General features: G+C 38.1%; 2 pseudogenes; both read right to left on the bottom strand.

The window, feature by feature from the left end:
• LOC100943736 overlaps window positions 1-26,282 on the bottom strand; it is a 675,731-nt pseudogene that overhangs the window by 310,475 nt on the left and 338,974 nt on the right.
• Window positions 6,561-7,797, bottom strand: LOC100944374 (annotated as a pseudogene).

The raw sequence follows: 26,282 nt of genomic DNA, 5'->3' as shown, positions 1-26,282 counted from the left end.
GCAGAGTTCCAAGAATTATTCACAATAGAAGGGATGGACTTTGTAGAAATGTCTATGCAATTTTCCTCACCCTTTCTTTGAAAAAAACATTTCAAAGTTTTAAAGTGATTCTTTAAAAACAGATGATACTTTTAGTTTTTAAACAACCAAGAATAAAAATAAATAAGCAAGAGAACATATAACTTAGTTCATATAACACTGTAACAAAGGCCTGATGATCCCTTTAACAGAAGCTAATCTTCAAATTATGTTTAATTTTTTTTTAAGACAGAGTTTTACACTATCAACCTGGGTAGAGAGCAGTGGCATCATAGTTCACAGCAACCTCAAACTCCTGGGCTCGAGTGATTCACTTGCCTCAGCCTCCCAAGTAGCAGGGACTACAGACAACCACCTCAACACTTGGCTATATTTGAGAGACTGGGTCTCACTCTTGCACAGGCTGGTCTCAAACTCCAGAGCTCAAGCAATCTACTCGCCTCAGCCTCCTAAAGTGCTAGGATTACAGACATGAGCCACCACACCCAGCCCAAATTATATTTAATTTTTAACAGATTAGGTCCTCCTGTGTCAAATATTGGGACACTGACAGTCCATCTAGCATATTCAGATGCTATGTTGACACATGTGGAGAAGAATGATAACCCCACTGCAGGAAAGGCCTTTGGAAGCTCTGATAGGCCTGAGTCAGTCACAGAAATCCTCCCTTTGGAATTCAAGTTTCTGGTTCAGTCATCACTTATTTATAAATTTTACCCCATCTTTTTGCCTGAACAGAAACTGAGTGCTCTATCTGATGGTACATGTATTGCTTAACACTTCATTGACCCTGTATATTTCAAGGTCAATTTGTAGTTATGACATATTGCATGCAAAAATGCTTTATTTAGGATATGATTCCCCCACTGTTTTTCAAAAAATTCTTTTAGGCCTCATGCTACGGAAGTATACAACCCACTCTTCCCTCATTGGACTATTCCCTTAACTACTGCATAATCTCTCCCACTTACAAATGACACTAGCATCATGAATTTCTTTTTATTCAAATTCTTGCCCTCCACCATGTAACTTTCTTTCATGACTCAATTATCTCACTCATATAATTGTGTGTGTGTGACACAATTATATTCATACTTATATTCATACTTTTGGCTTTATTGTCACTCAAAACTGAACAATGCCTTAAATTCATAATTTAAGCCACCAAATCTCTTATGTATCACTTTATATTAATCCACATAGCTTAAATAACCCTACTATAACTGAATTTTTTTGCTCTGGACTTCTGTGTTTCACTTACCCCCTGTATAGGCAGACTAGTGTCACTGACAGCAGAGTGCCCAGCTAGCTCAGTAAGTAGAGCCTGAGACTATTAATTCAATGATATCCACTGTAACCAAACCATCTTCTTTGCTCCCCAATCCACTTTTTCTCCTCCATGAGCTGTCAATTCCATTTTTCAAAATGAATGTGGAATGTCTTTGCCACTTCAAACCCCATCTACTTTCTCTATGGTAACTAAATGCTATTGACCATGTCTCAGAATCACATTAAGTCCTCAAGGAAAAATAGTGCAAATGCCATCTCTGTCATCTGTATACTTTGAATCCTCGTCTGGTTGCCATAATCCTCTTTTCTGTCTCCTACAGTAAATAAAGTACTTCCCAATTTAATGGTGTTTCTACACTTGCCCTAGATCCTTTCTTGTTCAACCTCAGGCTGCCAATTATCACTTTCTACACCAATTCCTTAGATGTTTCCTAACTAACTTCCCCTTCCCAAGAGTGTTTAAATTTACTCTGACACTAAAAGATTAGAATCAACAAAAATACAATTACCTTTCCTACTTGATATTTTTCTCTCACCAAGTCAAAATTATATTTCTCAGGATAGTTGATGGCACACACAATTACTTCTATTTTCTTACAATCTCCCCAATTGTCACCAGACTGAAGTACACCATCTCCATGCCAAAAATGCTGCCTTTCCCAGGAACAACAATAATCTCGGGGTTGAGTTTGAGGAAAACCTCATAATGTTCATCTTCCATCTGGACTGCCTCTTTCTTCTCAGTACATTCTTCTCTCTTAGAAGAACTTATACAGCCACCACCACAATGCCCCCCCACCTCTGTAATTGTCCCTTCTTATTTCTTGTCTGGGTTTCTCTTCTTTTATTTAAGTTTTATGTTTTAAAATGTTTTCATGCTCTGTTTCTCACTCTCTTTTTTTTATTTGAACTCTCTTCCTAAAAAAAAGTTTTATTCATTTCTCTATTTTTACATATTATCTATATGTCAAAAACTTCCAAATTTTCAACTTTTAACCAGGCCCTTTATCTGAGCTCTAGATCCTTACATTGAAATATCCATGTGGAATAATTTCTGGAAGTTTCTTAGATATGGATCAATAATCTTCTCTCCAAACACAGAGGTCAGTATCTACCAAATTCAACTCATTATAAAGAGCTTTCAGTAAGATAACCTAAGTCTGGTTAAATATAAGGCACAATTAATAGACTAATCAGAGATGACCATTTGCAAGTTAAGATATTTGACTATTTTTTGATATTCCACCCCAAGGATTAGATCAATGCAGATTTCCTCCCTACCACACTCACTTGTTGCCTTGTCTCAGGTTCTAGTGCATCGCTTTTTTTCCAACCAACATTGAATCAGATGGATTCCAGAAAAACTAAGGATAGTCCTCACAGGAAAAAATCCCAGGAGGAAGAAAAAACTTAAGCACTGGAAAAAGGAGGAAAGTTGTACCCAAAGAAATGTGATGAGAGGAAATTACATGAGCTGGAGAGTCAAAGTGAACTTGCTACTGAAGCTCAAGTCTGCGTTGGGGGCTCTGTTGAACATATCACAAGTCTCTGAAAGGCTACACACAGGCACCATGTATGTCTGTGAGGCATTTCCTAAGATGGAATATGTCATCAGCCTAAATCAAGGCAACTTCCCCACCATGTGGGCTCCTATGGTGACCCCAACAACTCTTGCACTTTCAGTCTTTTCTCTGCACATAGATGGTATTTGAAAATATATCATGTCATTGATCATTTCTCTTAGTGCAAATTCAAAACCCCTACAGGCCTTTTAATGACATGCATGGACGTGCCTCTGCCTTTCTCTCCATACTCACTTCCTTCCTCCATATCCCCAGTTCCTCAGCTTTCTCTTGTCATTTATGCCATGCTGTCTGCCTGGACCACTTATTACACTCATGTGTGCCTCATCTTTAAACTGTATGTTCCAGTACTCACATAATCGTAGAGCAGTTTCCTAATGTTCTATGTTGATTTAAACCTTATGGGTCTATGTTTATATACCAGCTTGCACTTATTGTTCTATAGTGATTATCACAAATAGAAATAAATCAGTTATTCCTTTATGATTCACTATATTTTTCTCTTCCCTTGTAGCCTGGAGGCTTCATTATGGCAAATCTTTTCTTGGTCCTTTCCTGCTATATTACATATATATGTAATAGGTCTTCTTTTTTTAATTGAGATGGTTTATTCTGTAAAGCACATATGCACATATTTCAAACACAGAAAATTAATCTGGGAGTGAATGCCATAACAGATCAGCTACTAACTATCATACAGCAAGAGAAGGGAAATAGATCCACTGGCTCTTGTAACCCCACAGTGCCTGCACGAGGGTGGAAAAAACAGGATTCTAAATCCCTACATATTACCAAAGAAAATGCAACAGAAATGGCAGGTTTCTAATGACAATAAAAACTTACAAAGAGAATCAAAGCTGATTCAAGTCATACAGCAAGAGACAAAAATAAAAAGGAAAGAGATAATATTATCTAAAACAGCCATTTCTTTTTTTTTTCTTTTTTTTAAATTTCTTATAGCATAACTGTGTACATTAATGCAATCATGGGGTACAGTGTGCTGTTTTCATGTACATTTTGAGATACTCTCATCAAACTGGTCAAGATAACCTTCATGTCATTTTCTTAGTTGTTGAGTTAAAACGTTCATACTCTGCTTTTAGAAAGATTAATTTGCTAACCTTTTGTTGGACCTCTAGTCCAAGGTGCCCGAGGACAAGCCAATGCTTCTGTGTGGGGTAACTCCAAATGGCAAATGGGCCCATCTGAAGTACTCTTTTAATCCTGAAGTCTACCAGCAAGCTACAGCTGAGGATCAGGCCTGGTCTCTTAGTGCCCAGATAGTAACAGGTCTCCTGGACTTCCCGAGATTCTCTCCAGGAACTAAGCCTCTTCATCCACATCCCAGGACCACCTCTCTTCTCCAGCCTTCCTTTAAACAGGAAGACTCTGTGTTTCTAAAAGAAAGTCAACACAGATTGACTCTGTGTTTCTAAAAGATCTGAGAATTACCTGCAAGGGTAGATGCTGGATTGTAGAGTGTGTGTTGTGTGTCCTGGCATCGGGATAAGTCATGTTGTCCAGGCCTATTTGGGCACTTCCTTTTCTCATGTCTAACAATGTCCTTCTTCCCCTGGCTACAAATTCCAACTATGCCCTGTAATTAAAACTAGGGTAATTACTATTAGCCACAGGCTGTATTGAACAAACCAGTGAAACTTTTTCACTTGTCTTTTTTCATTTTATATTACTCTGTCAGTTATAAATTTATTCCTAAAACTCCACTTGAGATTTAATTAATTCAATAGCAGCTTAATCTAAAATCTAATGGTGCTAAAGGATATTGAAGTTTTTAAAGGCCAAGCCAATTTTGATTATTTTTTTATATTCCACCCCAAGGATTAGATCAATGCAGATTTCCTCCCTACCACACTCACTTTCACAAATAGCTCTTTGTGAATCTTGTCTCATAAAGATCTCAGAGTCTCTAAAGAGAAAACTAAATTAATAAGTTGGCCATGCATCAAGTAAGCAAATGATATTATTAAAAAAATAAGTAAATAAAAGACTGTAAGCTATGTATGATTACTATGCTTGAAATATACTAAAAGAGAAAAAAAAGGAATACAAACATATCAAGTTACTAAGGTTATTTTAAAATTTTTCAATAAAAGCCCACAATTGTTTTCCATTCAAGCATGCCTGGGATAAAATGTTATGGTTCTAAACCTTCCCAATTGCCACATTGTTACAAATGGAACAAAAGGGTCGCAACCCACAGGTTGAGAACTGCTGTTAGGCCAATGTATATCAGATGACAAGAACTAAATCTAATTTAGAACAAACTACAGACCTAGAGTTAAGAAAAAGGAGTGCTGACAGGCATGCCCAAGGTTTTAATTACCCTTTTGCCAAAACATTGCCTGGAAAAAGTCATTAGTGACAATAAGTTAGTAAGGCAAAAAGTTATCAAGAAAAATAGTAAGAATACAAGTAACAAAAAAACTGAGGAAAGTAATGCACAATTTCTTTAAAATGAAGGATTATAAGAAAAAAGGGACAGAACTAGATGATCAAAATGTTATAAGAAATATGCTTATATGTTTATGATTTTCCTTGATGAATGGCCAATCAGAATTTCATCCCTTCAAATTTAATAGGCATCATTGCCATAACATTATGTATCTACTAATTGCCATTTTCCTTCTGAAGATATGTTAGTTGCATAAAAATAAATTCAAAAAGAAAAAAAGGAGGAATATACTCACTATTACAAAAACAAGAAACCCTTCATGACTATTAGACCAAAATCACCAGTCTCTCTTTCTATACCATCAACTATATTCCAGAAATTAGAACAGCTAATTGTTACTCTACTTGAGAGCCAGTTACTTAATTTTTAAGCCCCTTTGAGTGAGGAATCTGCTTTAACTTTTATAAGAGAAGCAAGGGGAAAAAGAGGAGAAAAACAGAACATTTTATGCCAACTCAAGCAAGACCAGGTTGCTCACATCCAGGTGGAAAATGAAACTCAGATCTTTACCATGTAGGTGACTTTTAAATATTTTACTTTTTACTCAGGATAAAAGCACAAATCTTTCCTAACTAGAGTAGTATTAAAATATGACTATTTTATTTTTTCTTCAAAAGGAAAAAGAAAAAAACTTAGATAGGTATGTTTCCTTGCGAGTAAAGTGGAGAAAAAGGTATTATTGTTGTTACTATGATTATTAAGCCATAGACACATAAAATCCACAAAATTGATTGGTGGCTTTGAAAATGTAATATCCTATCAAAGGTGCAGACTGTTTTAAACATTCTATACATATCAGGCTGAAACAAAAACCAAACCAAATCTCAATCCACCAACAATGAGATGGACCTATGTCCTTGGTAAAAATATCATGACCTGCTTCATTACAGCAAGATCCATGAATTCTCTTTGCACTATACAGAAGTATCCCTCCAGGTGTCCACAGGTGACGCTGAAGGGTTCTGGCTATACCCCTGGTACACAGCACGTGCATCATTGGACCAATTTCTGAATAGATTTTTATAAATATGTACAAGGCACTTGAAATGTCTCTGGCTATAACCCAACATTGCAAGATAATGTATACACAGAGTGTCCAGACCCAGGCTGGGTTCAGCTTGCAATGATTGATTATGGTTCTCTTAGTCTTTTTCAGAAAACAAGGAACTGTGGTATTAGGCTTCAGCCAAAGCCATCTTCTCAGGACAAAATTTAGGATTGCTCAGACGCAATTTGCTGGGTCTGTCTTTGATAACAGCATAGAAAAACATGCTTATCACCATTACAAAGAGGAAGTAACTGGTGTGCATGAGATGTAAAGTCTTTTTTTTTTTTTTTTTTTTTGAGACAGAGTCTCACTATGTCATCCTCAGTAGAGTGCTGTGGCATCACAGCTCATAGCAACCTCAAACTCTTGGACTTAAGTGATTCTTTTGCCTCAGGCTCCCAAGTAGCTGGGACTACAGGCACCTGCCACAATCCCAGACATTTTTTTTTTTTTTTTTGTTGTTGTTGTTACTTGGCATGCCTTGACTAGGTTTGAACCCGCCAGCCCTAGTATATGTGGCTGGCACTCTAGCCACTGAGCTACAGGTGCTGAGCCCATGAGATGTAAATTTATTAATGTACAGTCATCATCTGGAACAATAACTATAAGTTTCAGATTTAAGACTCTTCCAATGGCCCTCTTATAATACCAGAAAAGATTGTAATCTTGAGCATATTTTGTGTTGGCCATCTCTGGCAGTTATGAAGATCTTGTACCAGAGCATGGCATTGTCCTGTGTCAGGAACACAGTATGGTGGCTGTATAGTGAAAGGGAACACACCAGAGGTGGTTGTGAGGGTCACACAGGCTGTGAACACCACCTGCTCACAGGGACCATGAAGAGCACAGTCATCTGAGCTCTAAGTCATAAAGGTAATCTTGTGGGTTTCTCTGCCTGAAAGTCCAATCTGTTGCCCTAAAATGGTTGAGTACAGATGAGTGACATTGCAAGAGTACCCTCCAAAGGGTTTTAGTGGATACAAGGTTAGAATGATTGCAACTGAGATGTCAACTGGGCCTGAATCTTCCAGGGTCTAGGGGGACTGCATGGATGCTCTGGCCTGCCTGCTGCTCATTGTGCTTTCTGGAGTTGTAGTGTCTTTCATGAGATGCTTTAATGTTTCATTCTCTAATGCATAGAAGTCCAACTCACTAAACTGTGGCATAAAAGTATTCCAATCCTCTGGCATTTCTGGTGCTTTAATCTCCTTGATTTTGAAGAAATAGTCCAGGGTCAAGAAAACTATTTCTATGGCACTCACACTGATCATAAAGATCTCCAGGGGAGGCCGAATGCTGATGTACACCTTCAGGTTCTCCAGGAGGTTGATGTTAAACATTATTCTGAATGGCTTCACCATCGAAAAGATGTTGTTGTTGTTATTTAACATTCTGTTCCTTCACTGCCATATCACCTGTGACCATCCCAGCACCCCACCACAGTGGGCAGCAGCACACCCTGGGCTGGGTCAGGTCAGCTACTTGATGGACGCCGGCGACTACACTGGGCTCACTCTTAGTGGCGCATGGTGGGCCCAAGGCCACTCAGCACCATCCTCCTCACCACACCAGGTCAACATCTGGCTCAGTGGGGCCCACAAAAGGACCGGGACTCACTTGTGAAAACATGGGGTTAACTTGAGCTCCAGCATCTGTGGTTTCTGGGTCAAAAAACAAACAAACAAACAAAACACTATGGCCAATGCTGCTGTGACTTCCAACATCTGGCATCCAAATGCAGCCATAGATTATTTTTATTGCTTAGTCTTTTCCATATCACTGTGGTCCAGAGAGCTCAGACTATAGCATAGGTCCTGGCACATACCAGGAAATTTAAAAAAATCTGTAGAATTAATTAATAAAATAGTGGTAAGAAATAGTGGATATATTCTAAATATTGACTAAATGAAAGAAAATATAAAAATAATTTAAGCGTTTTACTGTGTATTATTTTACTCATAGGGCTCACAACAGCATACAAGACTTTGAATCTTTCTCTCCCTCCATTCTTTCCTTCTTTTCTTCCTTCCTTCCTTCCCAAAAAATTTTAACCAAAAACTTTAAAAAGTGTGAGTTATCATACATAAATATTTGGCACTTCAAAAATCCTTATTTGTTCTTTTTCTTTTTTTCATTCATTTTTTTTTCCTATAGCTATTCAATAAGAAGGTTTTAGGCCCACAAGGCCAGTCTCCTACCAGTACTTAAAATATGCATAACTTTCAGTATATGATGCTACATAAACAAAAGAGAACTCTTACTGTAGAATCTTAAAGTAATGTTGTATAATCACCATGCAATCAAATCATACTATCAGATTCCATCAAAAGATAGAATAAAGTATATAAAGACAAAATTTCCCCTAAAATGGTTTGGTAGAGGCAATTTCTTTTCTGACCAACAGTTGTTGGTGAGGCACCATCAAGAAGCTATTGTACTATTTCCTGTAGAATTCACTCCCTGAACTTAACATACTGTGTGTTCTGTGCAGATTTCCTTACCTAACTAACAAAGAAATTTCCTTTCACTCGCACGCCATAGATACCACACTTCCTTCTCATGGCTTTTCTAACAGCTTCTTTGAAGTCTCTGTTCCTCAAGCTGTAGATAACTGGGTTGAGCAGTGGAGTGATTACAGTGTAGAAGACAGAAATGACTTTGTTGACTTCAGGAGACAGGTGACCATTTGGGTGGACATACATGGAGATCATCGTCCCATAGTAAATGGTGACAACAGCCAGATGGGAGCCACACGTGGAAAAAGTCTTCATCTGGCCATTGGCTGAAGGGATTTTCAATATAGATGATACAATGAAAAAATAGGACACCAGTGTCAGAAAAAAGCAAATGCACAGCACAGCAATTGACAGGATGAAAATGGCCATCTGGGTGATATAAACGCTGGAACATGAGAGCTGCATAAGTGGAGGGAGGTCACAGAAGAAATGGTTGATTTGGTTGGGCCCACAGAAGTCCAACTTAGAAATCATCAGGGAGGGCAGAAAGCCTGTTCCAACCCCCATCAACCAGGAAATTGCCACCAGCATGGTGCAGATCTCAGAACTCATGAGGAAGGAGTAGCGGAGTGGGCTGCAGATTGCTAAATATCGGTCATAGGCCATCATGGACAGGAGAAAGCACTCAGTAGCCCCAAAGAACACAAAGAAGTAGAGTTGTGCCATACAGGCAGAGAAGGAGATAACTTGTCCCCAGGAGAGCAAGTTGGCCAGGAGAAGAGGCACAATGGTGGATGTGTACCAAATCTCCAGAAAGGAGAGATGTTTGAGGAACGTGTACATAGGAGAGTGCAGTCGCTGGTCCTGGCTCACCACTGAGATAATGACAACATTTCCTGTGATAGTGAGAAAGTAGATGAATAGGAAAATGGCAAAGAGCAGAGTCTGCCACTCAAGAAGGTTCTGGAATCCTAGCAGGTGAAACTCAGTCACAATGGATGTATTTTGGGACTCCATTTCCTGTGAGAAGTGCAGAAAACCTTTTGGAAAAGCACAGTATTAAAGGCAAATGTATAATTCCATATATCTTTTTTCTTTTGTTTTTATTTTTAATGAGCATATAATTGTCCATGTGTATGAGGCATATTGTGACACTTCAATACATGTGTCCAATGTGCAATGATCAAATCAGTGTAAATAGCGTATCTTTTGCCTCTAATGTTAATAATTTCTTCGTGTTGATAACATGTAAAATCTACTCTTCTAGATATTTGAAAATACACAATAAACTAACATTAGTTATAGTCGATCTCTAGTGCTACAGAACATTAGAACTTATTCCTCCTCTCTAGCTGTGCTTTGTACTATTCTCTGTACTTTGTGGGAGAATTCTCTGTACTTTGTGGGAGAATAAATTCTAGCTGTTTTTTTAATGAATATTACTAATCAATGATTGTGGAGAACTGTGTAATCGCTGCAATTCTCATTATGCTTAATCTTGTACTTGTTTGCTTGCTGCAAGACTGTGACTGAGATAAAGTAAAACATCATGAGCCATAAATAAAATGTGTGGGAAACATGTAACAAAGACAACAGGATGTCCAGGACAGTAGAAAAAGTTACTGACTTGTAACACTAGTTAGGCAAGTGTAACTGCAACAAAGTTATTGTCACATGCACAGTGAGGAGTAGGGCATATGTATCAGCCGTAACAGTTGCAACCATATACAAAACAAAATAAATCACTTAGCTGGACAGATATAGCTAAGGCAGATGCTAGTCAGACCAATAGACAGCTTGTGTGAAACTGCTACATGTTCCCCACACCAAGATAAAGTAACCCAGGAAAACAGTCACATCTGCACATCCTGCCATACATTGTGATTTTTTTTTTTTTTAAACTTTTTCCTTATACTTCTTTGTTTGAATCTCAATAAATACCTGTTGAAACCTGGAGTTGGGGCCACACTGTGACACTTTGACAGTGTCTGGCCTCCCAGGACCCTAAGTTGTATGGTTGTATTACACTGAGTTTCTGAGTCTTCTTTCTGTGGCATTCACAGAAACCTAGAGGCTATACAAATGAGTTAATTAAAAAAAAAAAAGAAAGAAAGAAAGAAAAAAAGAAACCTAGAGGCTCCACCCCACTAGGGAACACCTCAGAACTTTGGAATCATTTAACCAACCTTTGGCTATCTTTCCTTTATAAAAACACATTCTAAAATCACAAGCTAAATATGAGTATTAGACCTTGGAAAGGGACTTAGAAAGTTCCACCCATTTGGGTTCTCTGAAATCTTAATGTCTTAGTTGCAAAGACATAGGCAAAACAAGGACTTAGTAGTAGAGTCAAAACGTTCTCACTGAGCTGGGTGCGATGGTTCATGCCTGTAATCCCAGGACTCGTAGAGGCCGAATCCGGTGGATCACCTGAGCTCATGAGTTAGCGATAAGCCTAAGCCAGAGCGAGACTGCCTCTCTAAAAATAGCTGGGGACCTTTAGTCCCAGCTACTTAGGAGGCTGAGGTAAGAGAATCACTTGAGCCCAAGAGTTTGAGATTGCTGTGAGCTATGAAGCCACGGCACTCTACCAGAGTAACAAACTGAGACTCTGTCTCAAAAAAAAAAAAGTTCTTACCATACAAAATAGGAAAAGAAAAAAGAAAATTTTAATTATTAATATTTGGGGTGATGGAAATACTATATTGATTGTGATGATTATCTCACAATGCATATATATATCCTAACATCAAGTTGTATATTTTAAACATATATTCTACCATTTTTATTTGTCAATTATACCTCAGAAATAACAATAATAACATATTGTTTTTTATAAAATCATGCACACAACAAAGAAAAATCTTTCTTTTTTCATGTATGGTCTTTGTCTGAAAAAGAAAATAGACATAACATGACATCCTGAGAAAGTTTATTCATTCTACACTCAAACAGTATTTATTGATATTCATTCTACATTCATACAGTATTTGCTGATATTCATTCTATACTCACACTATTTATTGATGTCTTTGGGGGAGAGAGAGAAAGAGAGAGAAAGAGAAGCCCTATGCTGAGTGAACCTATACCTCACTCCACCACTGTCCTTTCTTGCTCCATTAGATTCCATACTCATGCTGGGTCACTGAAATCTCTCCCTCATGTTCTCTTCTCTACCTTCTTTTAATTTATTATCTAACACATTCAGTTCTGGATAAAGTCAACATCTACCTGCCATACAAGAGCTTCCATGCAATTGAGGGAATAAGACACACACATGATGTTGCCACTTTAAAATTCACAACATTTTAACAATGTTGATTCTCCCCACTCATGAGCATGGTATGTTCTTCCATTTGTTAACATCTTCTGCTATTTATTTTCTCAGAGTTTTATTACAAGAAATTTCTCTTTACACAGAGATCTTTCACATCCTTTGTTAGATAAATCCTCAGGTATTTCATCTTCTTTGTCACTACTGTGAAAGGAATAGAGTCTATGATTATATTCTTGACTTGAATGTTGTTGGTATATATAAAGGTTACTGATTTGTAAAAATCCATCTTTTATCATGAGACACTTCTATATTCCTTAATCACTACTAAGAGCTTTGTACTAAGCCTATTCTCTTAAGTGTTCTAATCAGGAAAGGATGCTGGATATTGTCAAAACCCTTTTCTACATCAATTGAGAGAATTTTACAGTCTTTTAAAAATTTTATTTATGTGGTTTATTATATTTATAGATTAATGTATGTTGAACTAAACTTGTAACCCTGGGATAAAATCAACTTGAACATCATATATAATTTTTTTTGATGTGTTGTTGAATTCTGTTTACTAGGATCTTATTGAATATTTTTGCATCCATGTTCATTAATGATATTGGGCTATAGTTTTCTTTCTTTGTTGGTTCCTTTCCTGGTTTGGGGATCAGGGTGATAGTTGCTTCATAGAATGTGTTGGGTATTTTTCTGTTTGGAATAGGTTATGTAATATTAGTACTAGTTCCTCTTTGAGGGTTTGATTGCATTCTGATGTGAAACCATCTGGTCCCAGGCTTTTCTTTTTTTTGATATATTTTGTGTAATTGATACTATTTTAGTGCTTGATATAGGTCTATTCAAAGTTTCTAATTATTTCTGGTTGAATCAGATGCTTCTAGGTATTGGTCCATTTCATCCACATTTTCATTTTCTGAGAATAGAGTTTTTTTTTTGAAGTAATCACTGAGTAAATTTTTGTATTTCTGTAGTATCTCTTCTTATTTCCCCTTTGTCATTTATGATTGAAGTTATCATAGATTTTACTTTTCTGTTTCTGGTTAGTCTAGCCACAGGTTTTAATGAAATACCCATCAAAGAACCAATATCATGCTTTACAGAACTTTAAAAAACAGTACTTTGTTTTATATGAAATCAGGGAAAAAAAGCTGAATAATCCAATAAATACTTAGAAATAAAAACAAATCTGGAGGCATCATGCTATCAGACATCTGGTTATTCTACAAATCTGTAGTGATCAAAACAGCATGGTACTGGCTCAAAAATAGAAATGAAGATATAAGGATAGAGAATCTAGAGATGAACCCAGTCACATATTGTCATTTGATCTTTGATAAGCTTAACAAATATATGCATTGGGGGAAAGAATCACTATTTAACAAATGGTTCTGGGAGAACTGGTCATCAATCTGTAGAAGACTGAACCTGGACTGACATCTCTCGCCACTAACAAAAACTGATTCTTGTTGGATGAAAGATTTAAATTTGAGACATGAAACTATAAAAATACTAGAAGAGAGTGAAGGGAAAATACTTGAAGATATTGGCTTAGGAAAATATTTTACAAGGAAGACTCCTCTAGTACCAAAGTAAATGCTGCTTTTAGAACTGTAAAAAAAAAAAAAAAAAAAAAAAAAGACTCCTCTAGTAATTGCAACAACACCAAAAATAAATTACTGGGATTTGATCCAGCTAAAAACTTTCTGCCATAGCTAAGGGCATGACAACTAAAGCAAACAGACAGCCTTTGAAATGAGTAAAGATTTTTGGACGTTATGATTCTGATAATGGGCTGATAACTAGAATCTATAGAGAACTCAAATTACTCAATAAGAAAAGAATGAACAACCCCATTCCTTTGTGGGCAAGAGACTTGAACAGAAACTTCTCTGAAGATGACAAATGAATGCTCAACAAACACATGAAAAAATTCTCATCATCTTTAATCATCAGAGAAATGCAAATCAATACCACTTTGAGATATTACCTAACTTCAGTAAGATTAGCTCACATCACAAAGTCCCAAAATTGCAGATGCTGACATGGATGTGGAGAGAAGGGAACACTTCTATGCTGCTGGTAGGATTGAAAACTAACACAACCTTTGTGGAAAGAAGTATGGAGAATTCTCAAGGAACTAAAAGTTGACCTTCCCTTTGATCCCACAATCCCTTTGCTAGGTATCTACCTAGAGGAACAAAAATAATTTTACCATGAAGACATTTGCAGTAGAATGTTTACTGCAGTCCAATTAAGAATTGCCAAGTCATGGAAGCAACCCAAATGCCCATCAACTCATGAACAGATTAACAAACTGTTACATATATACAGCATGGAATATTATTCAGCCATAAAAGAGACTTTACATCTTTTTTGTTTACCTGGATAGAGTTGAAGCACATTGTTCCTAATAAAGTGTATCAATAATGGGGGAAAAATGCTAGTCACTGTGGCTCACACCTGTAATCTTAGCATTCTGGGAGATCAAGATGGGTAGATCGCTGGAGGTCAGGGTAGCCTGAGCAAGGGCAAGACCCCATCTCTAAAAACTAGCTAGACTTTGTAGAAGGTGCCTATAGTCTCACCTACTTTGAAGTCTGAGACAAGAAGGTCACTTGAGCCCAGGAGTTGGAGGTTTCTGTGAGCTATGATGACACAGCACTCTACTGAGCAACATAGTGTGACTCTGTCCTAAAAAAAAAATAATGATAATAATGGTAAAAAAGTACCCACTGACTCAATACTAATATGAAACCAATATATAAATCCTTACACACTCATACAAATGATAAAACACAAATGTTGTCTGGCAAGGTTGAGGGAAAAAGGAGGGAGAGAGGCCATTCATCTGTCATCTTCAGGGAAGTTTCTGTTCAAGTCTTTTACCCACAAACCAATATATAAATACTTACACACACATATGAGTGATAAAACACAAATATAGTCTAGCAAGGAGAAGGGAAAGGAGGAAGGTGGGCAACTGGGGGGAGGAAAGAGGGCATTTGGTGGGATCTCACCTAAAGTGCACAATGTAAGAGTATATTTCAAAATAACTGAGAGTCAATTTTAAACATTTTACCACAAAAAATAAGTGAGGTGATGATTATATTAACCTGTTTGATTTAAGCATTCTACATTGTATATCAAATCATCACAGGTGGTGCCTGAGGCTCAAAGGAGTAGGGTGCCGGCCCCATATGCCGGAGATGGTGGGTTCAAACCCAGCACTGACCAAAAACTGAAAAAAAAAATCATCACAATGTATCCCATAAATGTATAGTTATGATTTTAATTAAAAAATATATTAAAAAACAAACAAATCTAGATAATTTACAGAAGCATTATCTCACATTGTTATAGTTTTATGGTGAGAATACTCAATACCACTGTCTCAGCATTTTTCAAGAATACAATGTATTGTTATTAACAATATTCACCATGCAGTATAACAGATCTTTTGAATTCATTCAAAACAATTCACAACACATTAACTCCAGTGTGTCCTTAGTGCTGGGGAGCAATAATTTTCAATCCCCTCAACTCTTCACTCTTGCAGTCTCCTAAAGTACTATTTCTATTTTGTGCTCTTCTCTTTTCAAACTTCTAATACACCCTTGTCCACAGGTCCCTCAATAATATATGTATTTTCAAAAAGACTGAAATCCTCCAATGGCAATATCTGTGAAATTCTTCCAACTGCCAACTTTTGTTCCTGTGCTACTTCCTGCATCTTCCTAACCTTCTGGCTCTGAGGCAAATCCCTCCACTTGGGCATTAGGTGCTGTCCCTCCCACATATTGGAGGATATCGCAGGTGAAAGAAACCAAGATATTCCTCTTTTAAATACTAAAGGATGTTGAGCTAAGGAAGCTTAAAACTTTAGGGGTTACTCTGTCCCACCTTCTGCTTTCCTGGTGCTGGGACAGGGATGTACAAAGACAAAAAGGTCTTCCCACCCTCCTCTCTACCTTTCCCACCTGAGGATAGGTTCCTTCATGACCTTGCTCAGCAGCTCAGAGACAGCAGTACCAGATCGAGGAGAAGACCTGCTCTTCCCCTGAATTTATCTTCCCACTATCTACCCTGTTTTGAAAGCCTGAATATGCTTTTCTTTGTTTTGTCACTACATGGGGCTTATGATTCTTTGTTAAAATACTATGTAAGCAAGGCCACTGACTCTCTGTTTCCAGAGAGTTGCTTTCCTGAGACAGTTGCTTTCTCCAGTGGCATGAGCTTGACAAGAGTAAATTAAAATGCATGTTTTTCTCCTGTTAATCTATGTGGATTTTTTTTTCTCTTTGTTATCCTCAATAGAGTGCTATGGTGTCATAGCTCACAGAAATCTCAAACTCTTGGGCTCAGGCAATCTTGCCTCAGACTCCCCAGTAGCCAGGGCTCCAGATGCCAGCCAAAGGCCCAGCTATTTCTCTATTTTTAGTAGAGAAAAGGTCTTACTCTCACTCAGGTATCTAACTCCTGAGCTCAAGAAATCCACCAACCTCAGCCTCCCAGAATGCTGGAATTACAGGCATAAACCAGAGCTTTAATCTGTCTTTTGTTAACAATCTGTCCCAGCAATGAATCTGTGAGAGTCAAGAATAGAAATTATTTTTCTCCCTTTTATAGGCATTACATCCTCTTCATCCTGAGTCACACTGGCCCCCTTTATGATCAACCATTTCCTCAATATGCCAACAATCTGATTTTCTCTCCCTTTCAAAAGACAAAGCAGAGATGAATAGGTCTGGATTCTATTCTTTTCTCTAAATACTTCCTGCACATGTATGTTCACTTTTACAGACACCTTCCCATTTGAAAGGCATGGTCTCTCCCAGACACCTTTGTTCCTCTGCTTCCTCGATCACTTGAATCCTGGGAAATCAGGATTTTTCTCTCACTGCTCCCACAAAACTGCTCTGCTATGTCCTTGTGGCCCTCCAACCACCCATCCCCATTCCTAATCACCTTGGTTTATCAGCAGTTGATCCCTCCCTCCTCCTGGATCTATTCTCATCACTTGACATCCACAACTCTGATGCATAAATGCTCTTTGAGTTCAACCACAGCCCTGAGTTTTCACATTTGTGTAAGCTCAGACTGAGCATCTCTGAATCTCTCTTACAGTTTTAGGCAGTCTCTTGACTTTCAGTTCCATCACCGTGCCATCAACTTTCAAATTTATGTATCAAGCTTGAACATCAGTCTTGTGCAAACAGCTGCCTATTTGAAACGCACATGCAGATGTCTAATCAGCATCTGAAATTTGTTGTGCCCCAACCTACCTAAACAGTATTCCTGAGCTGCCCACCAAACACCCTTAGCATAGTTTCTACTGTGTCCTTAATGGACACCCCATCTTTCCACTTGCCCAGGCTGGAAAACTTGAAGTTGATTCTTGTCCCTCCCAGCACCAATATCTGATTTCTTTTTTTCAGCAAAATCAGTGGCTCCCCCTGAAAATATATCCAGAATCTGATATGATCACTCTTTACCACCAGCATCACTTGTTTCCTAAGGAAAAAAGAAATGCTACTATCTCTCACCCAGATTGTTACAACAGTCTCTATGCAGCCCTTCCATGTCCTCCCTGTCCTACTCAATAAAGCTGCCAAAGTGAAATTGTTAGAAAATATAGCAGCCCACACATGGAACACAGACAAACTGTGAATTGTTCCTGAAAGAGAATAAAATATTTTAACTGAACAACCAACTTATTCACTTCTGCTGATATTCACCTAACAGGATCAACTGTTCTGCTGACTTGCTGCTGTTGTTTTCCATCTCTGCTTTGGGTCATTAATTTTGCAATGCACTGTGCTCTTTTGTGCTTGGGCAAAATCATTGAGATTATTATCTTCAAGTAATTAGGAAATGTTTGTATCAGCTGAAAATGATATCTTAACCAAATGTTTGCTACCAGCAACACAATACTGGGTATATCACATATATTGAATTATACAGTATTTGATTTCCTAAATGAAGATGAGAGAAATTAAAAGCCAAAGCCTTTGCAGTTTATCTAGCCCTGCTTGTTCTCTCCTCCCACTCTCTTTCCACCTGTTTGTGTACTGTCTTCCTGTTCCTGCTGTGCTCAGCACTCTGGCTTCCTTAGAATTCTTGAAACTACCTGGAACTTGCCTTCTACTCTACTTAGCATGTTCAATTCCCTGAGATACTGTCCCTGAACTTTTCTGCTTGTTTCCTTTCTCTTGTCTTTCCATCTGCTCAGATATTACCTTCTCTGTGATGTCTGACATAACTAACTACTCTTCCATCCTTCCTACAGCTGCTGACATGGATTCAATATACAAGTGTTGTGTACACCTTGAAGTAAATGGAATATCTCAGAAGTTCTGGCTTGAAACCATTGAGTGAAAAATGAAGGGGTACTAGAGTATTGTTATGCAATCCCCATGGATGATGTGTTCAGGAAGGAGGGAGAGATGATGAAGGATTTCTTGAGACACAGCAATGCTCACAAAGTCTTTTAGGAAAATAATAATGCCATCTTGGAATTTTTTTCCCTTGGCTTTCACTCAGTTATTTTGTAAAAATATTACTGTACAATTCAACTTGAGCAGTAAATCTATAAAAAATAATTTAAACATGGGGAACCATGATGGCTAGGTTTGGGAGATGACAAGGAAAGCAAAACAGCATTGTATTGTTTACAGGATATTTGGATCACTTTCCCAGTTATCTAAAGTTTCTCCCATAAGGCACATTCAAATGCACAAGGAAACGGAACTTTGTTAATCACCTATTTATTGCTTAAATCTCTTCAGTAATGAGGAGCTCACCATCTATTTTCAGATGCTAGAATTAACTTAGTTACAGTGAGCTAAAAAAAAAAAATCTGCCTCCCAAAGTACTGAGTTGGTTACAGAACTAGGGTAACCAGTGTAACCTCAGACATATTTAATATTGTAGCTTTCCTTTAAATTACATGGAAATAAACATAATTGTTAAATTGTTTTCTTATTGTTCTTAGGCAGGAGAATTGCTTGAACCCAGCAGTCTGAGGTTGCTGTGAGCTAGACTGATGCCACACCACTCTAGCCTGGGCAACAGAGTAAGACTCTTGTCTAAAAATAGAAAAGAAAAGAAAGAAAAGAAAGAAATAATTTTATTGTTTTTACATACAATATTACCAGGTAAACTCAGTGGCCTTTGACCTCTCAAGAACTCTTTCTTAGTTACTCTTGTTATTACAGTTTTATGTGCTGCCCAATTTAGGCAAGATTGTTTACTATTTCCAAAAGATAGAACATCTGCAAGGGCTAAAGCACTTGTATTGATGTCAATAAGTTGTTGCCTTGATAACAAGGAACAACTTATTGACATCAATACAACTTTGGAATACAACATCCACAACCGCAACAACTCGAACAAGAAAATTTATATCATTTGACACTAAAGCACTGTTTTGAGTTCCTTCTGGGAAAACATATACTTATCTGCAGAAATCTCCCCTACCTGCCTGTTTTCTCAGCATCCAGAGCCCTAAATGGCCCTGATCCAGTGTCTGCCTTCCCCTCCTCTAACCCAAATTCATATTGTGCTTTGTGACATCTGGAATTTTCCATCGTCTGCTGTGGTGATGCAGTCTTCTTTCAATAACCCTGGGTTTCTTGGGGACCTAACCCTCTGAGAATCCTGTTCCCCATGTATTCTTTAATTTGGAAATCAAGTTAGTAAACACTGAAATCAACCTTATGAGATTTTGACTCTACCCATTAAGGCTTAGAATTTTTTTTTTTTTTTTGAGACAGAGTCTCACTATGCCACCTTTGATAGAGTGCTCTGATGTCACAGCTCACAGCAACCTCAAACTCTTGGGTTTAAGTTATTCTCTTTCCTTGGCCTCTCAAGTAGCTGAAACTACAGGCACATGCCACAACAGCTGGCTGTTGTTGTTCTTGTTGTCATTGTTGTTTCACAGGCCTAGGCCTGGTTTGAACACCAGCCCCTGTGCATTGGCCAGCACCCTACCTGTGGGCTACTAGATTTTGATGAAACATTAAGGATAGATGCAATTCTTACATTCTTTTGGAAATATATTTTTTAAATTTAACTTAGGGTAGGTACCAATAATATTAAACCCTAAACTGAATCAAACAAAAAGGTTTTTCTCTAAAATTAAGCAATCAGTCAATTAGTGAATGAACTATTCTGACCACTGAATATAAAACAGCTGCTTTTTGGGGAATGGCTTTACCATCATACTTTAATCATACAGAAGTGGCCAAATTAAAAAAAAAATGACTGCAAATTAAAGCATATGTACCAAATGCTTACCATATGTAAAAATGACTGGATTATTAAAGCAATATGTACCAAAGCTCATTCTACCTGTGAATTTGTTAATTTAACTGTTATACCCAAAGTGAGTGAAATGGAGAAACACTAGCACACTGAGTCCAAATTAAGCAAAGGTCCTCCTTTATTGATCAGCCAGGCTGAGAGCGGGCTCATACCTCAAAGGCTATCAACCCCTAGCAGCAGGGATGGAAATCTTTTGTAAGGGGCTTTTTGGTAAGGGGAGTCCTTACAAGGAGAAGCTGGGGTTTTGCAGTTATTACTAGACTCTTTTAGCTCAGCTTCCTGTCTTAAAGGGGAAGTGTTGAAAGCCCTTAGGAAGATGGAGTTGGGGCATAACATAACAAAGAAAGTGCAATATATGAATTGATTTGAGAGGCTAAGTTTGAGTCTTTGAAGACACATTAAAGAAAGTAAAGTTTTTCAACCCATTCCTAATATAGCAGGGATTTTTTTTTAATGCCAGTGTTTAGAAATATAACTAATTAAGAAGAGCTAATTTATTATTTCTTGGCAAATATCTGCCTTTTAGTTTAAAACAGAATATCAAAAGATTAAGTAACAAATAAATTAAAATAAAAAATCAATTACTTTTAAATGATTCATTTATTTAACAAAAACACACATAGACTATGAGCCTGTGGCTCTCAATGAATCACATGATGCCATAGCCTGATAGGGGAGACTAACATTTATTATTTACTGATACTTAATTTAACTGATCTTCATTATTTCAAAATAATATGTTTCATGTGTACAATTTTTAGAATATTTGGAAAAGAAAAGACAATACAGATAAAAATATATATGGTTTTTACTAAATGATAGCTGTGTACATTAATGCAATCTTGGGGTACAGTGTAAGTACTGTCTCTCAGTTTTGGTTGCCTAACATCTTACCTTCCAAACTCTTTCTTTGTGTGTTCCACATATGAGGTAGTACAGTTGAGTTACTACTTATATGTACAGCCTGCATCCTGGCTTTTTTTGCAGTTACTTTCATGATTAATTTACATCATAACCTTTTCTCTTCCTTTTAAATTTTAGGAAAAAATTAATTAAATACAATTTTTGGATTGCATGTTTGTCCATTCTTTGGAGTGGGTTTTTACATCTTATCTCAGGTCTAGATCTTGTAGTATCTGCATGCTTCCTGAGAGAGGCATGATAGAGCTGCAAAGCTGATTGTGTATCTGTTGCAGGAAGATGAGGCCCAACGAAGAGATAAAGCACCCAAGCACCATGTTTATAAGAGGAAGGGCTTTATTTACTGGCCAGGAGCTTATGACATAGAAGAATTCCAAATGGCCATGCTCCCTGACTGGCTTGGTCTTTCCTTTTTTATCGACAGTCAAAAAGTTCCACCCCATGGGTACTTTTCTCATTGGTCAGTTTGAATCAAGAGGGAGATGCTATTCCAGCTCCTACAGAACTACAGGATTTCACAGAACTTAAAAATTTCCAAGTTCCCCGAAGTTAAGTTTACAAAGTCCCAAGAGCTGAGTCACCATGGAGAGGACCCTGCAGGTGTATCCTTGTGGTCTCCTTGAGAAGACCTATTCTCCTAGACTTCACCATTCTCAGGTATCCTCTCTCAGTCTCCCCTTTTGAGACTCCAATATATTTTAATTTTGGGTCTCAATATCAGCTTGCTTCTGCAGGTGCTTATATTACTTACTTTTCAGCACTGACATTTTAGGGACTGTGACTTTTCTTGGGTCCTCTACTCAGGCCTTAATGGTACCATGGAGGGGAGTTAATATACTTATGAGTTTTTACTTTTCCCTGTGTGACATTTTCCCCTTTTTCCAAAGTCCAAAGTCCAATTAAGACAAGTCCCTTGAGGAGTTTTCTCAGGCTTCACCATGAATTGACCAGCCAGCTCCCAGTATGTTGACTGTCTTAAAAGTTACCTTTACTTCCCAAAGGGCAGTGAAGCTCTATTCAGCCAGTTGTGATGACTCCAAGTGAGGATTGCTTCCACCTTTGCTGCATGAGTGTGGTCAGGATGATGGTGTAAAGTTCTTTCTACCTTGGTTTCAGGGGGACCAGGTTCTAATTCTGGACCTAGACTTGGTCCCCTTGATCCTCTAGAGAGAAAGGATACAGACACAAAAGAATAAACAGAACATGGTTAATTATCTAAGTGGACATTTTCCCTACTACTCTTTCTAGGGTTTTTGTCTATTTCGTTAAGTCTTTCCCAGTTGTTTTAGGATACCCTGCTAAATTGCAGAGGATTGACAGAGGCTTCTTTGAACAATACCAGTGGCAAGGCTTGTTTCCTGGCAGAGTTTACCAATTCCTGTTTTTATGGCTCTGTTTATGCACTTTACCCTGTCTAAGCTTTGAGGCCTATAAGTTATATATAATTTTCAGGTAATATTTAAAACTTTAGCTTATCATTTGCACTATTTCTGTTATGAAAGCTAGCCCATTGTCAAATTTAAACTAGAGTGGCAACCTAAACCACATGACAATTTCTCTGGGCAACACTTTTACCACTTTAGGAGTCCTTTTTATCCTGATGGGAAAGGATTTTACCTATTCCAAGTATGTGCAGACCATCACCAGCGAGTACTTGTTCCCAGGCATTTCAGTAAAGTCTACCTGGAAGTCCTCAAAGGGCATTGCTCCATATAACTGGATTCCTGGGGGTACCATTGGGCCTTGGCACATATTGAACAGGTTGCAGGTGACACACCATAGACTGATGGTTTGGGCCAGGGCTTCCAGGTGGGAGATGTAGAGTACTGGCCCAGCAACTTCACCAAAGACTCCTGTCACTATGGTGGCTCCTAGAAGCTGGGGGACTGCTACTCATCCATCTGGCATCTTTATTCATCCTCCCTCCATTTCCTGGCTCCTCTCTGCTGCCAACTATTCCTTCTCTTCCTGGGAGTAGATAGGTGAAAGCTCTGGAACTCATAGGATTGGGAGAGCTACTGGTGACACCTGGTACAGTTTGGATGCAGTTCTTTTTGCCTCAGTACCAATCCTAGTGTTCCCTTTAGTGATGGTGGAAGCATCTCCTTGATATTCATGATAATGCATCACTGCCAGCTTCCAGGGTTTGCATACTGACTCTAGCAACTGAAGTATCTCCTCCTGATACTTACTGTCTTTCCCCCCATAATTTAATACTCCCTTCTCTTTATACAATGCCCTGTGCACTTGGAGAGTCAGAAAAGCATACCTGGAGCATGTGCAGATATTCACACTTTTCCCTTGACTTGGTTCTAAGGTTCAAGTCAAGGCAATTAACTCAGCCTTCTGAGTTGATGTTCCTTGGGGTAGGCGCTTAGTCTCTATACTCCCTATTAAGGTAACCACTTCATACCCAGCCTGCCTCTTATCTTGCACCATCATGTAACTGCTTCAATCTACATAGACTTCCCAATCTGTGTGTCCAAGGCTGGTTATGCAAGTCAGGTCTGCTAGAATATACATTATTCATAACTTCTGTACAGCATGCTCAGTCTCTCTTCCACTGACTGAAAGGAGTGTGGCTAGTTTCAGGGTGTTCTTGCATTAGAGAGCCAAAAATGTCCCTTAGTGTCTATTAAAGTGACTTTCACTCTGAGATTCTTCCCTAGAGTCAGCTTATCAGCTTCTTGCACAGGGAGAGCAGTAGTGGCTAGAGCCTGTAAGCATGTTGTCCATCCTTTTGCTACTCCATCCAACTGCTTACAGACCTTGGCCAGGACACAACCAGCTGGGTTAACACACATACAGACATCTTTCCTCTCTCTGAAATATACAGAGTGAATGGCTTAGCCAAGTCTGGTAGCCCCAATGCAGGTGCATTTAACAGCCTCATCTTTAGCTGGGAGAAGGCATGTTCCTGTTCTCCTCCCCATTCCAAGGGCTCTCCTTCCTCTCCTTTAGTTGCCTCATATAAGGGCTTAGCCAAGATGGCAAAGTTGGGGATCCAAATCCAACAAAAGCCAAACACACCTAAGAATTCCCGAATCTGCTTTTCAGCTCATGGGGGTGGGAAGGAGATTAATGACTTGCCTCCATTTCATGCCTAGATTCCTCTCCCCCTGCTGGATGGGAAATCCTAGATAACATGCTACTGGCAAATCTGGGCCTTTTGTTTAGACACTTTATAACCACATACCTCTAGATGTTATAAAAAACAGTCTGTGCCTCAGGCTCTACCCTCCTGAGTAGGGTGCCCTGAAAGGAGGTCATTGACATAGTGGAGTAGCACACATTCTAATTCCTTGGCTAGGAATTTCTGGAGGTTATGAGCCAGTGCTTCTCCAAAAATAGTGGGTGAGCTTTTGAACTTCTGTGGCAACCTGATCCATGTGTACTGGATCTCAGTTCCCATGTCTGGTCTCTCCCACTGGGAAGCAAACAGCCTCTGGCTTTCTGCACCCAGCCTTATACTGAAAAAGGCATCTTTTAAGTCTAGGCAAGTGGGCCACTTGGTTTCTACTGGCAGCAGACTTAGCAGAGTATACAGATTAGGCACAGTAGGATGAAGTGTTATAGTTATACCATTTAATGGGAAATTCTCATTCAGGTCCTAATTTTTCTTGAGGTATCTATATAGACATAGCAGATAACATTTAATACTGCACAAATTTTTCCAGCATAGCCAACAGGTGACCTTTGTTGAGTCTTAAGGCTCCAGAGCAAATATAACTCCTGTATATAATTCAATACTACTTGGCCAGTCTTTTAGTTCCATTTAACAGATCAGCTTAGTAAAACAGTTATGTCTCATTTTATGAGTTCACATTACAGACAAGGCTGAGATTTAACACAAGTGGGCCACAGCCTCTTTTCTCTTTGAATTATTTTTCTCTCTCCAATTTCTCACTTTACTAAAAACAAATTATAGTAGAACTAACTTAGTTGCCAAAATAAACTGTACCTTAAGTATACTGGGTCTGATAATTTGCATAAAGTGCAGTAAGAATAATTATTGGCCATCTAGGCTCTTCTTTCCTTTAAAATTGGCTTTGTTGGAACCTTTTATGAGGAATCTCAGGCTGGAACTCAAAGCCTCTCGGAGCCCAAGTTTCATCTTTGCCATTAGATACCTGTATGTATTGGGTAAATTTCTCTTCTCTTGAGGTCCCCAAGCACATTTTGATTTCCTTACTTACTTATCACAGATCAGGAAATGTTACTGATGGTATCTGGCTAGTTTTCCTAAGGGCTTTTTGTTGGCCTTATAATATGTCAACCTGAATTCCTTAATGCAGTCTGGACACCTCTGGAAATGCTATTCTAGCCAAAGCCTTCGTAAAATAACCAGTGCCTTCCTTATTGTCTATAGAACAAAACAGATTCTTATTGAATTTATACGAATAACTGTATTGTCAGAAAGTAAGAATACTTAGAAATGGCGTTCAAATTCTGGAGAAATCAAGGAAAGAGAAAAAATACATGTTTCAAATTCTGTTCATAGTACATACATTGCTTGAAAAGCTACAAATAGCTCAAAAAACAGAAACTGATTTTCTTGACTTCTGGAAAACACAACATAGAAAGAATCAACAATATTTCAAAGAGAAAAAAAAAGCCATAACAAGCTAGCTGAATTCCACGTAACTGATTATTGTTCTGTTTGAAGTTAGGTTAGCAATACTCATAGACATGTTAACTTTCCAATGAAAGTTCTAAAAGCCTGCTTTTAGCTGAAAGGTACTTTATTTCCAAAGACATTAAGAATTTGAATTTGAGAGAATTCATCAGCCTCTCTTAATATTTCTTTTTCTTTTTAGGGTAAATTTGGACTCAGCCAGCTACAAAAAAAAACAAAAAAAAAAAA

The sequence above is a fragment of the Otolemur garnettii genome, unplaced genomic scaffold, assembly GCF_000181295.1.
Source record: "Otolemur garnettii isolate 467f Iridium unplaced genomic scaffold, OtoGar3 scaffold00253, whole genome shotgun sequence".
In the NCBI taxonomy this organism is placed as follows: domain Eukaryota; kingdom Metazoa; phylum Chordata; class Mammalia; order Primates; family Galagidae; genus Otolemur; species Otolemur garnettii.
This window is presented reverse-complemented; position numbering and strand designations above follow the sequence as displayed.